Consider the following 14,871-nt stretch of genomic DNA (forward strand, 5'->3'; position numbering starts at 1 on the left):
AACAAGCTTCGGTCGAGGCTGTTATCCTTTGTTTGGTAGGTTCGACGCTAGGCGGAGAGATTTCAAACGGTATTACTTGTCGAAAAAACAAGAATTTTGACGCACATGAATCCGAGCCCCCCCCCCCTCCAATTTATTCATTCTCATTCTGCTTAGATTCTCTGCCATTTATTGATCTCGTCTATATCTTAGAGCACACTGCAAAACTTCGTCCTTCACGGATCCACTGCATCGTGGACATCTGTAAACAAATCTAATTCCAAGGGCTTCCCAAATACCAGCCAAATATGACGCAACGTATTTTCTCCAGTGGAAGCACACATGCTGCGTTCCTATGGTCAGATCGCTTTGGGCAAATTTCGTAGTCATAAGAGCAGAGCAGTGCCAGAATGTGCGTGAGTGCAACAGAAGTGCATGCTGATGGCGAGATGTCCTTTTCAACCAAAAGCCTCGGTGCCCCGTTTTGAACTCAACCGAGACGCCATAGAAGCAACTCACATTCACTGACAAATGCGCTCATCTGTCTGGAGCATCACACTGAGGATCGCAGGGTGTTGTTGGGGCTGAACGATTTATGACGGGGCAACGTTGACAACCGTGCCCTCGGCAATATGTGAAACGTCATGTCGAGTTTTCTTCAAGCGGGAGCCATAGGACTGCGTGCGCAGCCAACTAGAGGCTCCGCACAAGAGGAAAGCGCGGACCCTTTTAGCTTGCGGGCGTTGATTAACGAGCCCGCACATACAACACAAGACGTTTGTGTGACGTGCTTCCAAACTTTTCTGTTCAGCGGCTCCTTCCCTTGTGCATTTCTCTTTCGCGGGACAAGGACGTCGCATTTCTCGCATCTCATCGTTCCAACGTTCTGCACCCCCCCCCCCCCCCCCCCCACAACTTGTCTCATCCAGCGCACACTGCGCGAAGGAGGCTGCACTCGTGCATATGCATTTTTCTGAAACGACGAGCTCAAAAATACCTCACTGTACGATTACCACTATGTAACGAGAAATTACCCGAGCGCTGTTTGCGATGGTGAATGCAATATTGTTTATTCGTTATTTTTTCTTCCTCCTACGTGGAGTGCGCATGACGTCACTGTGCTGTCACTCGTGACGGCACTGGGTTCGGACCACTCAGCGTGGATCTTTGCAGTGGCGCGTTCTAGTGACGCCATGCATGCCGCCATTGCATGCTGCCCAGTCAGCGTGGCTCGGAGCATCTTCCCCCTCCCCATTCGTCCTCCCAGTCCTTCGCTTTAAGTCAACGCCAACGTCGTAAGACAGGGAAACGGGCCCTTAAATGGACACAGACGACAGCTCCATGCAAGTTTTGTTCTTAGTAAAAATAGATTATGTGGCTCTGTCTGACTATTTTGATGTTTGTCCAACAGCAAGGGACACATTTATTGATAATAAAAGTTTCATGCAGGATTTAAACTTCAATCGATTTAAATTCATCACGTCTACAGAGCAAACGACTCCGTGATCACTGTTTTGAAGTGAATAGCGGTGTAGCTTAGCCTCTGGGATCAGCAGCTGTCGTGTCGACGCACCGCAGTTTCCTTGCGAAAGTGACCACCGATGGCGACGCCTGTATCTCACTTTATCTCACTGTGCTATACACAACCGGAAGGAGTAAAAAGGGAGTGAGCTTTCCTCTAGCGCAATGCCTTTTATATACGGGAGTGCACTAGAGGACAGCTTATACACCCTTATTACTCCCATATAGGCGTATTCGTGTTTCGAGTGTAAAAACAGCCAGGCTATCGACTATTCACGTAGGTCGCGATGCTGGCCTGGTAACCAGCACGGTAATTTATTTATTTATTTATTACAAATTCCTCAAGAGCCCTCGGGTGAGGGCTTTACATGAGGGGTAACTTAAATGTGCGCGAAGGGACGCTAGACATGCCCATAGCGTTCAAGAGGTTTGTAAGCCTCGATGCAGAAAAAGCATTTGGGCACAGCTGTCTCTACGCTCAAAAAGCGACGTTCGTCCACGTATTTCTCAACTTACACTTACTGCTTTTATTAATGCGAGAGCATTATATGGCTCTGTTGCACCAGAAAGAAGTGTCCGCAGTTTTGCCCGCATAATTACATCGTTCTCTTAAGATAAATGCGTGAAAGTCTGATTGTGACATAGAGTGTGTGATAAAATGCATCCGTGGGAAAAATTTCATTAATGAGGTTGTATTAGTTCAGTAATTAAACGCGACAAAACTCGCTTAGACGTCAAAATAACCATCGACGTCGATATAGTACATAGGCGTCAGAACAGCCACAGACGTCGATATAGCATGTGGACGTTTTGCTTTTGCATTGCTCCAATGCGGATCGCCGCAGTGATCTCAAAGTTTTTTTCGCTTCTGTTTCATTGACGGCCAGTACAGGAAAACAGCTAACGCTGCGCGAATGCTGCTTCTCAAAAGAACGCCTTGTTCGCGCTCGGAACGATACGTCATTAGCAGCCTCACTGGTAACCTGCGCAAGTGACTAGCGCGCAGTGGTGGGAGTTACAGCCGTGAAAGGAGTGCTGAACGCGTCAACTCCTAAAGCGCGAATAGAAAGTTTGCTCATTGATACATCGCAAAACAGCGCAACTTCGTTCGTTTGTACCTTGGTTGAATGACCCTCTTTTCGGATAGCGTTGTAACAGGGGTATACTGCATTAGAAGCAGCCGCGAAAACCCTCGAGGCGGGAGCACTTTCGCTCCCGTAACGCCAGCGGTTCCTCATTAGTGGCACGCTGGAGACAAGCTTACAGCTATTCGCCATGCCTCTCGCGAAAGCACGCGCTGCTTGCGCTTGCATTTGTGTCGGTTTGAGTGACATTTCCACCTTCGACGCGATGCCTCGTGCGTACAGCGAGCGCTTCACAAAACTGCCACGCAAACACGTAAGAATGCTCTCCCGAATAATTTCCCTTATAAAAATGGTCTATAGACCGTCTATAGACTTCTTATAGATTCTATTGCCTTCCTATAGATATTTCTTTTTGTCTATTCAAAGTCTATAGACTGTCTATAGAAAAAAGTCTACTAAAAGTGTATGGCTATAAATCAACAGATTGTCTATAAACTGTCTATAGCATTTGGTTTGCCTATAGACTGTTCTCTAGGATTTTTATATGAAAGTCCATAGACTTTATAGACTTTCTAAAAGTGTATGGGAAGTCTATAGACTGTCTAAAAAAATTGGTATTTGGCACTAAAGTTGGTCGTGATTGTCTGGCGTTTCCATGATGGCCAGTTTCGATAGCTATACCGATGCCATACTTGCCAAGAAGCCTGGAATTCGCGAATTGATATTATGAGGGATGAATTTGGTAATGACCGTCTCTTATATGCTGTCGCAGTAGCGTCTAGAACGCTGCACTTGTCTGATGCGAGAAAATCTTCGAGGCTGTTCATTATGTCTCCTTCGCTCGTAATTACCGATGTTTTCAGCGTTGTTCTCGCGAAGCAACCCATTATTTCGCTAAGTATCGCTCTCACTTTGACGACTGCGCGAAAACCTGGAATCATTATCATATTGCTATTCGTGCAGGAGCCTGAATCTGGCGGGAAAAACAAAACCGCGCTTCCATTGTCTACGTAATAATTTCACTGAAACATTGAAGTTTTCCTTTCTCTAATACATTGTTTGCACGTGAACAACTAGTTCTGGCCGTGCTACGAAACACATCAAGCACTTCTGGTAGTTTCTGAATCCATAAAAAGGCCATATCTAAGCAGAAAAATATACCAAACTTTAGCCTAGCCAAATAGGAATTTGCCTTTACTGGTTCTTTCCTCAACGATATCATTGCGAGTTTTCTCTTCGGCCAACTGCGTAAAAATATACACATTAGACACCATTAGCATAACGTGCACCGTGTTGCCGCTACCGTTACCGGAGTAAGGGGAGCCCGCCCGCAGCCAATGCGCATGCGCAAATCGCCTTGACGGCACCAGATGGCGCCAGGTACCCGGCAGCTGCGTGTAGCGCAGCGTAGTTTAGCATAGCGTGTAGCATAGCATAGTATAAAACTATATCGATACTGAAAAAGGCAGATCAGAAAAAAATTTCCTATATAACAGAAGAGGCAGTGCCCTACTTTTTGAAGCTAGGTCAGGGTGTCTTAGAACGCGGAGCTACAAAAAGAAAAGATTGAACGAAGATGATGACACATGTGCTGTGTGTGGTAGATCTGTAGAAACAATTGAACACCTCATGCTCAAATGTGATGGTATCCATCCGGATGTCGATGAAGGCACAGTCACTCTTCCTGAGGCCCTAGGGTTTAAAGATTACAATGTTCATGTAAATGGATCTGCAGTGGAAGTTAGCAAAAAGCGATTGGAGGATTGGTGGCTGAAAAGGAGAGAGGTGACATCAGGCTAGAAGTGTAGGACACCGTAGTGAAAGAAGATGGCGAATCTTAATGAGAATTAACAACACAGACGAACAAAAATAAGGAAAAAAAACCTGAGCATGGTGGCAATTACCACCACTCCGTTTCAAAGGGGGCGCTCCTCTCCATCTATCCATCTATCCATGCGTGCGCGCCTGCAGCATAGGGACCAATCAGCACGTGCTCACCGGCGGTGGGCGGGCTCCCGGTACTCCGGTAACGGTAACACGGTGCACGGTATGCTAAAGGTATCTACTCTCATCCGCTTTCGTCTTGAGTCACGAAGAGCCCGAAGGAAAAACAGCCCCTACCGATTGAGTCGTGCATCTTTCATCACCGCTGTGTGTACCGGCTCCGCTTCCTTTCCTTTCCTTTACTCACACAATTCTCGCCATGTTGTTTTGTTATCCCGTCACCTGGAATTTTTTTCTTTTCTGTTTGTGTGTCCTGCATCCACATCGCTTTGTGCGTTTCCCAGATGCGGCGAAAGTGCGGAGACTGTGCACCATAACAAGTTTCTGTATACGTGCACCCCGCCGATCCTACGAATCCCTCTGTTCTTCTGAATGTCTTTCGCCTCATGCTTGTATGTGCGATCCCCGTCGTGAGCCCAGTAAACGCATAGGGGACATCCGCGCAGCCGCGTTGTGCTGTGTTCTGATGTTTATGAGCGCCCAGAGTGAACATTGGTCTCGGCGAAGGTTCCGGGAAGCGCTGGAAATGGGATTCCCCGGAGAAATCGATGAGAAGGTTGGTGCCGTCGCTGTGCGCGTTCGCGCGCGCACATGAGGGAGGGAGGGAGCGAAGGAGAGAGGGGTGTGATTAGAATGAGTGACTGAGTGAAAGAGATGTCTCCTTTCAGCGTGGTTTCGTTGTTTTATTCTGGTTACCTTGAAGTTACTGCTAGACTTCTCCTGGTGACGGATACACACAGGTGCGCAAGAAACTTTTGTCTGCTGTGCAGAACAAAAAAACGGCATGAGTTTAATTAAAGCAAACGGCAGACTTCATCTTCTGTCTGAATTACCGGAATGATGTATGTGCGTACAGTACGGTACGGTATGGCATGGTAGGTATGGTTTAACGTCCCTAAGAGGCACAGGGGTTACGAGGGACGCTATAGTCGAGGGCTCCAGGTTAATTTCGACCCCCTGAGGTTTGTTAATCGGCACTGATATCGCACAAAAAAGCAGGCTTATTCAGCATTTCCCCTCTATTGAAATGCGTCTGGTCCGGTCGGGGTTCGATTTCGCTTTCTCGGGTTCAGCAGTCGGAACACGATAGCCGCCAAGCCAGCGCACCAGTCTGATGTCTCAGTTCCCTTGATCTGGTAAATCATCTTCCTTCATCTTAAGCACTCTGGATTCCTTGTCGTTATCTTGAGCATCTTCATCACATGCCTATCTACCTTTCTCCATCCTCCTCCTTCGACACATGTAGCATCTTCAACATCATTTACGCTGCACAGTGAGTCAGAAAAGAGCACTAAATGCGAAGAATAGATATGCGCGGAATCTTTCTCATAAAATCCAGCCGAGGCCAACTCAGCAAGACAGCTGCTGATACTTGAGAGTTTAGCGAATTTTGATGGAGGCGAAATTCTAGAGGCCCGTGTACTGCGTGATGTCAGTGCACGTTAAAGAACGCCAAGTGGTTGAAATTTCCGGAGCCCTTCACTACAGCGTCCCTCATAGCCCGAGTTGCTTTCAGACTTTAAACCCCAATATACAAAACTAAACTGTACGAGCTTAGTAGTTTTATTTTCGATCTTATATCCGACTGCTTTCAGCGCAAGATTTTTACTTATCCCGCGTTAAACACCTGGTGTGGTTTCTTTATGGACGCGGCCTTCTCCTCTTGCGGCCAAGTTCAGAGGCTTCAATTCGGTTCGCGGCCGAGATACCGCATTTACTCGATTCCACTGTGCACCTTTCTTCCGTAAAGAATTGCCTAAAAATGACACGCACGTTAGAATCTTATACTAAAATGAAACTACGCCAGCAACAGCCTATTGTCATCGTCATCACAGAAATTGCGACTTGGTACTCATTATGCATCGATACTGTCGACATCGCCTACCACAGTCTTGGATACCGAGAGGTCTCGCGAACACCTAAAGGGTCCCGTCAGCATGCGAATCATTCGCGTTTGACTGATGTATACTCTAGCTTTTCGACAAAGTTTTACTCCAAGAATGGAAACTTGAATCAGGATTGTCGGCAAGTCTGAGGCCAGCAAAGAATAATGGCTGCATTGTGGCGCAGTGCTTCTATTAGAATAGGCTTAAGGGGGTTTACAAAGCGACTGAGGCTATGAGGAACGCGCTAGTGGAGGGCTCCGGAAATTTTTACCACGTGGGACTCTTTAACGTGCACTGACATCGCACAGTACACGGCCCTCTATAATTTCGCCTGAATTCAACCACCGCGGCTGGGATCGAACCCGCGTCTTTAGGGTGAGCAGCCGAATGTCATAACCACTGAGCCACTGCGGCGGCTCATATAAAAATAACAAGCACACTAAAACGAGCACACAAGTTATGTTGACTTTCTATCTTTACTCGTTCTACAAGCTTGCATGTGTCGCACGTCGTTTTATCACTGATACACGTGGAACAACATGGTTACATTTCTGACAGCGAAAATATGTTCACGTCTAGTGAAAGGTTTTACGAATAGGTCTTTACCGCAACTCTACATATTCAGGGAACGACAGTCAGCAAGCAATGCGCCTGTTACGCCTAATGGCAAACGCTGGTTTTCCTTTTTCAGGCCATGAATCGAAGACAGATGCGAAATGCGATCTCAGACCGCGGTGAAGGAAACGAGCCGTTCTTGCGCCCGTGCGCATCGTATAAATCGTCGTCGTTGTCATCCTACACGCCGCGCTGCAAGGAAGAAGCAGATCGCTCTCGCTTTGTGGAAAGATGACCGGAGCGCCGCCTGGCGGACGGAGGGAGAAGACGTCGGAGCAACCGAATGCGATGGGCGCCACGTTTTGACATCTCCGCTTCCGGTGGCTATCAATATCGAGATATCTTAGCGTGGGGGAAAAGAAAACAGACCGGACGGTGGTTTGTCCACAGGAAGCGCTCTTTCTCGCTGGTACGCGCGTAGTGTTTGTGTGTTTATATTTTCGTCTAGAGAGATGAGGGAGCGACATCGCCAAGCCCTGCAGACGACGGATCGGCGAGTCGAGAGAGCCTCGCTGTTCGAGAGTGATATTGAGGTCTGCGAAAAGAGTCATGTGCTGAATTGTGAAAGGAAGAGGTTATATTTCGTCTTACTACAGAGCCCTGAAACATCGCGTGGGTTTGTTTAGGAAGAAACAGGGTAATAACATCCCTCAAGAAACGAAAAAAGTTTTTTGTCAGGATGTGTTTTTCCGATGGCGACCGCTCTAGCAATGACGTGATATATGTGACACTTTGACGGCCCTTTCATTGAGGAAACAAGGCGTGAATCAGCGTTGATGTTGCCGAGAAGAGCATGGCCCTATCCATGGAGTCTCCACCCTTCATTCGTTCGAAGTGACTCTTTGGACTTCAGGGGTTTGGTGAACACTACAGAGTATGCGAAGAACAGCCTTGTTTTCGCGTGATTTTGGGAGACAAAAAAAAATTCGTTTTAGGCTTTACAAGGACACCTGCACAGGTCTCACTTTAAAGCCCGAGCCCGGTCAAGACCCGCGCCTTCAAGCCTGGGCTTGGTCCGGGCTCGCTACTTTCTTACTGTACGGAGCCCAAGCCAGGCCCGCCAAACTCAGTGTGAGGCGCGGCCTGTGCCCTTCCCCACTGTAGCTCAAGGAGCAATTGATCAGTGTACGCAGGGGAATCGAAGTACACAAGCAGAAAAGTATATAGCCTGCAAAGATGCTCAAATCGCAATAATGCTAGAAAAAAATGGTTTTGTAAACACACACACACACACACACACACACACACACACACACACACACACACACACACACACACACACACACACACACACACACACACACACACACGCGCGCACGCCCGCGCGCACACACACACACACACGCACGCACGCACGCACGCACGCACGCGCACACAAACACACACACAAACACACGCACACAAAAACGGAAGATACGGCCTGCTTCACACATTTGGTATTCTGAACACTGATCTCGTCTCTGAGTTCCTGCGTACTTGCGTGAGCCTTAGTGAAAAGGGTTGCATAACACTCGTAATAAACTACTTTGCCTTACCTGCAGATTTTTAATCACAGTCATTTCTTACAGCGTACACTATCCAAATAGTAGAACTTCCTCGCAGCCGTAGCATTGACTTTGCTTTTAAGGCGACAGTGTTAAAGACCTTGTTCTGCAGAAAATCCGGTGTCTTCGTTCTGAGCAAAAAATATCGAGCATGTCTGTAGCAGGTGGTGTCCAGAGAGCAACCTAGGAGGCAGGTGGGCCACGTAGGTCACGTGACCTTGAGGCGCCATCACAAACTGCCCATCGGATAGTAAGCAAACTGCCCACCTTGGCAGATGGCAGTTAATTTAATGATTGGTCGCTCGGGAAGAGAAACCCGGGTTGCACAAGGCCCACCGCTGGGAGCACCTGCCAACGCAGGGCGGTGGCGCATCACTTAACCGCTGCACCATTGCACCAGGAAGTGGTATGTGGACTCCCAGGGATCTGTGAATGCGAAGCAGAGAATGACCTTCTGCATATTCGGGTATTGACCCATTAGCTGCCGCGTCATACCCTTAAGGCGGAGCTTAAGTGTGCCCTCAACATTTTATATGAGCCCAATTTGGCGAATTGAAGTCGCGGCAGCGTTTCAATTGAGACGAAAAGCAAAAGCGCCCGTTAACTGTGTAGCCAGTGTTAGAAGGTTAAAAGTGACCTGAATCACTTTTCTCTTCACCTATCGCTTTTCCACAGTGTACAGGTGTCCTTTGGGGATGTGAAGACACGGAATGAAAAAAAATCTTGGTACAAAAGGCTACTCGTCGAGCCCCCTTCTCCAGCTGTATCTGAGGGTTCGAATGCTCAGATGCGAGCGGTAACACTGAAGCGAGCATACCCAGAGCGTCGTTTGGCAGAAGTAATGACGTGTGCTCGCGGATAGATGAAACAGCCTGAGTCAGCGTTGCGCTGTCTTTAGCAGGTGAATGCACTAACGCAAATGAGCCGTACGTGCGTCAGGTGGCGTTACAACGCTCCACTAACAACGCTACAGTGATGCAGCCCTCTGCTTGGACTTCGCTTTAGAACCTGCCAGAGTGATCTTTCGCTGCTGCTCATTAGTGACGTAACAGTGCACTTTAACTCCTCATGTAAAGTTCAACGTAGCCAGCCGTGGGCGTCTGAGGTTCTTTGGGCTTTGCAGTGTCAGTGCCAGTGAATAAACTCCCTCTATAAATGGCGTTGTTAAGCCTCTCTTTCCACGTCAACCCTGCGGAGAGTTTAGCGCCGGAATTCTTTCATATCCGAGCCGTTGCTGGCAGCCGGACCATAATAATAATAATAAAATCAGTATTGTCTGTAATTTATCTTGCACGAGAAAAATAGAACGGCAGCAGACACCAAAAAGTAAATAAATTAGCGTCGAGTTATCTTTCTTTTTTTCTTAGCCCATATAACGGCCATGTTTCATCGGTGTTGCTGGTGGAACGCTCGAAGTGTATACACTTCACTTTGCAATAATGAATCAAAAGCCGGACACTGAATTATAAAACCACACATTATTAAACTGAATAATTTCTAACATTAAGGTGTACTAATGCGACTTTTTTATTATTGTTCTCTCACTTTTATTTGTCAGTATTCTCTAAGACGTGACCGCTTTTTGTGTCTATCTTGAATTTGTACACGTGTGCAACTTCTTTCTTTTTCTTTTGCACCTTTCTTTTGCCGTTTCTTTCTTTGAACAATGTTTTAAAATATAGAAGGCTTACTAATTCACACAGTATAGTCCTTGCTTACTTGAGCGTCAACTATGTTTAAAAAAACGCAATGCTACGTAGTCTTTCTGTATCGACCCTGGAGGCTTTTGCGTGTTCGAACGCAGCCAGCGCACATTCGCTTCGTACCGATATAAACATTGCGTCCTTTCTGTTTGCTCAAAACAGCCTGCAGTTTCCCGGATTCCCTCGAACACTGAGGACGATAAGTCAAGCGTTAAGTCCCTCTCCCTTCCCATTCCGTCCCCCAACAAAAGTCACGTGACCACTTTCAGATCGGGTCGTCGAGTTCATTGTGTTCGTTCTAAAAAAAAATTTGTTGGTAGGGGACTAGGGTGGAAGCCACATCGATGCACATGTCCCTCGACCTATATATAGTTTAACTCTGGCATTTTGCGCTGCTTCTTACATGAATCCATGTTCCGCACGAGTCCATCCTCAATCCGCCCCAGGCACCGAGCTGGCCTCGTGTCTCGCCGAGTTGCATACAATTTTCAACCATCATCCTCCGGACCAACGGCAGCTGTTTTAAACTCCAGTGGGTTGAACGCGCATGCGCTTGCTTCTATGTCAAACCGCGAGTTTTCGTGTTGGAGTATGCTAGCTAGGCCAAATAGAGAAGCCGCGTAAATGCCCTGGGCATTGGTGGAAAGCCTGCGGCTTAGTGCAGGGAAAGTCGCGGCTACGCGCGGTTCTATTTGGGTCTTCATCGCCCGCGCACCGCTGAAGGCCCTACGGCATCCCTCATAGCTTGAGTCGCACTGGGAAGTTAAACTCGATAAACAATAAACCAAACCATCATGTGCCGCCACGGTGGCTCAGTGGTTATGGTGCTCGGCTGCTGACCCGAAAGACGCGGGTTCGATCCCGGCCGCGGCGGCTGAATTTTGATGAAGGCGAAATTCTAGAGGCCCGTGTGCTGTGCGATGTCAGTGCACGTTGAAGAACCCCAGGTTGTCGAAATTTCTGGAGCCCTTCACTACGGCGTCCCTCATGGCCTCAGTTGCTTTGGGACGTTAAATCCCAATAAACCAAACCAAACCAAACCAAACCAAACCATCATGTGTTCACGTAAGCACACTTCTAACTCGAGAGCGATATCAATTCGTTGAATGACACCTTTGAGGTATCAGCTTGGTGGAAACCAAAATTATTAAACGAGGTGCAACTTACGTTGTGGGCTCGACACACTACTAGCACCGTTTTTAGTGAGAAATCACTGTTTCACTAGCAATCCTAAAAACGCCATACTTGTGTGAAGCTTCTCAGATACCCGGAGAAATAAAGTCAACATGGCCGCGACTGTCTGTTGAACAAGTGGTGGCATGAACATATCAGTTTCGCTGGTCACTGCACGAGAGCACTATGCTATCGCCACAACTGAAAAGTGTTAAACTGTCACACTTTCGCGCTGTGCATTGCACGTCATCCTCTTCATCAATTTCCCTCCTTGCGCGAAAAGCGCTACTAACCTCCTACCTCGCAATTGATGATTGATTGATTGAAAACATATTTATTTGCTGAAAATTCTTGAACATGTGGGTGGGCCGCCTAGTCCGGTAGTCTACTGGTTATTGCTGCTGCGCTGGCCCTCCCCACCAGCCGGTGCTGACGAAAATCCACGGGTGGTCTTGACGCCTCTGAGACATTCACGAAAGGAAAGGAAGCGCACATAGCTGTCTCCCTAGGTCAGCGGGCAGGGATACAGACCTTATGAGAGCGCGCACGCATACGCCTGGGCTAGGTCCATTGCTGGCCTTTTGAGCGGTGTTTGTACTTACCAGCAGGTTGGCGCGGTGGGCCTCCCAAGTCAGTCAAAATGCGCGGCAATTATCCAAGCGGCCCATTTCGCCATAACACTGGCTGACACAGCGCTTGGCGCGCGCTTTTATGATTTAAAAAAAAAATAAAGATCGCTTTGGCTGCTCACCAGTGCAAGTGTGTTTGTGACGGAACGAGTGACTGTGGTACGTAGTTGGAGAATGGAACGGCGCTCTCCTCGACGGCACGCAACATGTATGGAAAGGTGACCTCATAGGAAATCGGAGTGTTCCCTAAGGCGCACGTTCACACACTGGCTTGTTTGGTCGATACTTGGCTTTGCACATTCTAGTGCCTCTGATTCCAAAAACTGCGAAATGCCTTTTCGAAACAACCATCGCTTCTAAACAAAGAGATAATAAAGAAAAAATTTGGAGGAGGTACTTAAGCTACGCCTTAAAGATATGAGGAGACAGCGTTAAAGGGTTGATTGACCTATATGCGGAGTTGGTGATTCTCTGCACTCATAGATCGCTGACAGTCCTTGCGCCACTCCTGGTGCAGTGGTGCAGCGGTTAAGCGATGCGCCACTACTCTACGACGGCAGGTCCTGCCACCGGTGGGCTTGTGGGACCCAGGATGCTCTCTCCGAGCAACCTCTCGACACCAGTCATCAAATGAACTGCCACCTGCCACTGTCGACAGCTTGCTCGCAGCCCGGTGGGTGAGTTCTGATGACGTCATAAGGTCACGTGTCCTAGATAGCTCGCCTGCTACCTAGGTGCAATTTTCCACTCGAGGCCAACGACGTCGTGGTCGACAATGACACCAGTTTTTCTGCGACGCTGGGACCTTAACTCGATCGTGTTAAAAACGGGCATGCGAACGGGAAGCTGTGCCAGTCGAAGCCGATCGATGCGCCGAATCAGCCGAGGAGGCCGCGCAAAATGGCTTTATCCGAGTTCCACTTCGTCTTCCGCGCAGCGGCCGTAGCATTTCCGGCCCGAATGCCCCTCGCAGACTGTAAACATCACTCGGCGCTCATGCCGGAAGTTTTCGTACTGCCGCGCTCAGTGAAGTATGCGAGCCATATTTCATTTTCAATTTGTATAAGTGAATATGCGCCCCGTTTCGGCTCTCTTTGCCCTCTTCTTTTCTCTTCCCGCCGCTGTTTCCTCCCATAATTTACTGCGGCAGGAAGCTCTGCTGCTGGCGCAAGCTTTCTTGGCTTTCTGACCGGCGTTGCAGTTGCTGAGGGCAGCGGTATAGAATACTCTGAGAGGCAACAAAAGAGAACGGGTAGTAGATATTTCTCTAAAAGGCACGGTAGTTGCCTGTTTGTCTGTGGTGATAAACTATTCTAGTGTTGGCGTCTTGTAGCTGGAAAGTTAAACATAAAATAAGGAAGAAAAAGGAGTCTTCGCTTTGACATATTTGCTTCCGCAGTGGGAGGTTTGCGTTCGTCCTTGGTTCTTATGTTTACCGTGGCTTGTCCAGATGAAGCTAAAAGTGCACATATCATCGCAAGGAAGACGCATATGCATGGGAGTGTAACAGGAGGGGTACACAGTAAGTCACTATTTGAGAATATGCTATGTAACACAACACACGGCAAAAATTTATAGGGACACCTGATTGCATCATGAGTTAGCAGTGCGATATCATTAGGAGCTTAGATGCATCGACTTGTGCGTAAATCTGTGACTCTGTGGCGTATGTATGAGACAACGCCTGTTTTGTTCTAATGTTTTAAGGGAATTCCCCCAATTTGAAGTAGATTTTTAATAAGGGTTAAGGTTAGCAATTACTCCGTTTTTATAGCCCGTTTTCTTTAAAGAGTGGCATAAATCAGAAACCTTTATTCCGGGTTTTCTTCTACCATTACAAGGAATTCAAGACAAGCGCTTGTAGTCCTCGTGGCTTGCGTCACATCTTGAAAGGCTTTGAACATACAAATATAGCGTGTTTCCACCATCCGTGACGTAATAAAGAGAAAGGGAATGCCCATTTGGCGACAAAACTGAACGTGATAGGTCGCTACGCTTAGGGGCAGTGGTTGGGAGCTGTCCCGAATTCCTGGTAATAGTCGTAGACTGCTCCAACACCTAAAGCACTCAAATGGCATGCTGTCTCTCAGCAACAAGGTTCATCAAACTGTCAGCAACAAGGCTCGTCAGTCACGAGCAACCTGTCAGCAATAAGGCTCGTCAGTCACGAAACGTCTCATTTCACCAGCAGCCGGTCTAGTCCATACAATGTCATCCGTAGACCACAGGGATTATCCTTGTTTAGCCAGTTTGGTGGCTCTTGCCACATGTGCGAAAAACTCACTCGAACATGTAACTCCAGCGCTTCTTTGAACATTCTTGCCACATAATTATATCTGCGCCTTGTTCCTTACGGTATGTGTGTTCGTATACAGTCGCGCTGACTCAACTTACAAGCAACTTTGCAAAAACACGCGCGCCGCGCAGGCCTTTTCGTAAGCGCCTTGACAGCAGTAGTCTGACCGCCAGCCACGAAGCGGCCCTGGAAGCAACAGAGACGAAGAATAGACTCAACAAACGTGCGTGCAAGAAATTCGGAGACACTAGAAGGGAACGCTGTGACACGGAAGGATTAGGCCTGTCGCACACAAGAGAAGATAAACCGGAGGCCGGCCAGAGCGGAGAGAAACCCATTGGCCTCTCGGGAGAGTGGCAGATTAGAGGCGGTAATTAAGCCCCCGTGCGGACACAGCGCACCAGGCGCATTGCAGTTAGAGGGCACCGAGAGGAAG

Source organism: Amblyomma mixtum, chromosome 8, assembly GCF_055824585.1.
Source record: "Amblyomma mixtum isolate Tamu chromosome 8, ASM5582458v1, whole genome shotgun sequence".
NCBI lineage: Eukaryota > Metazoa > Arthropoda > Arachnida > Ixodida > Ixodidae > Amblyomma > Amblyomma mixtum.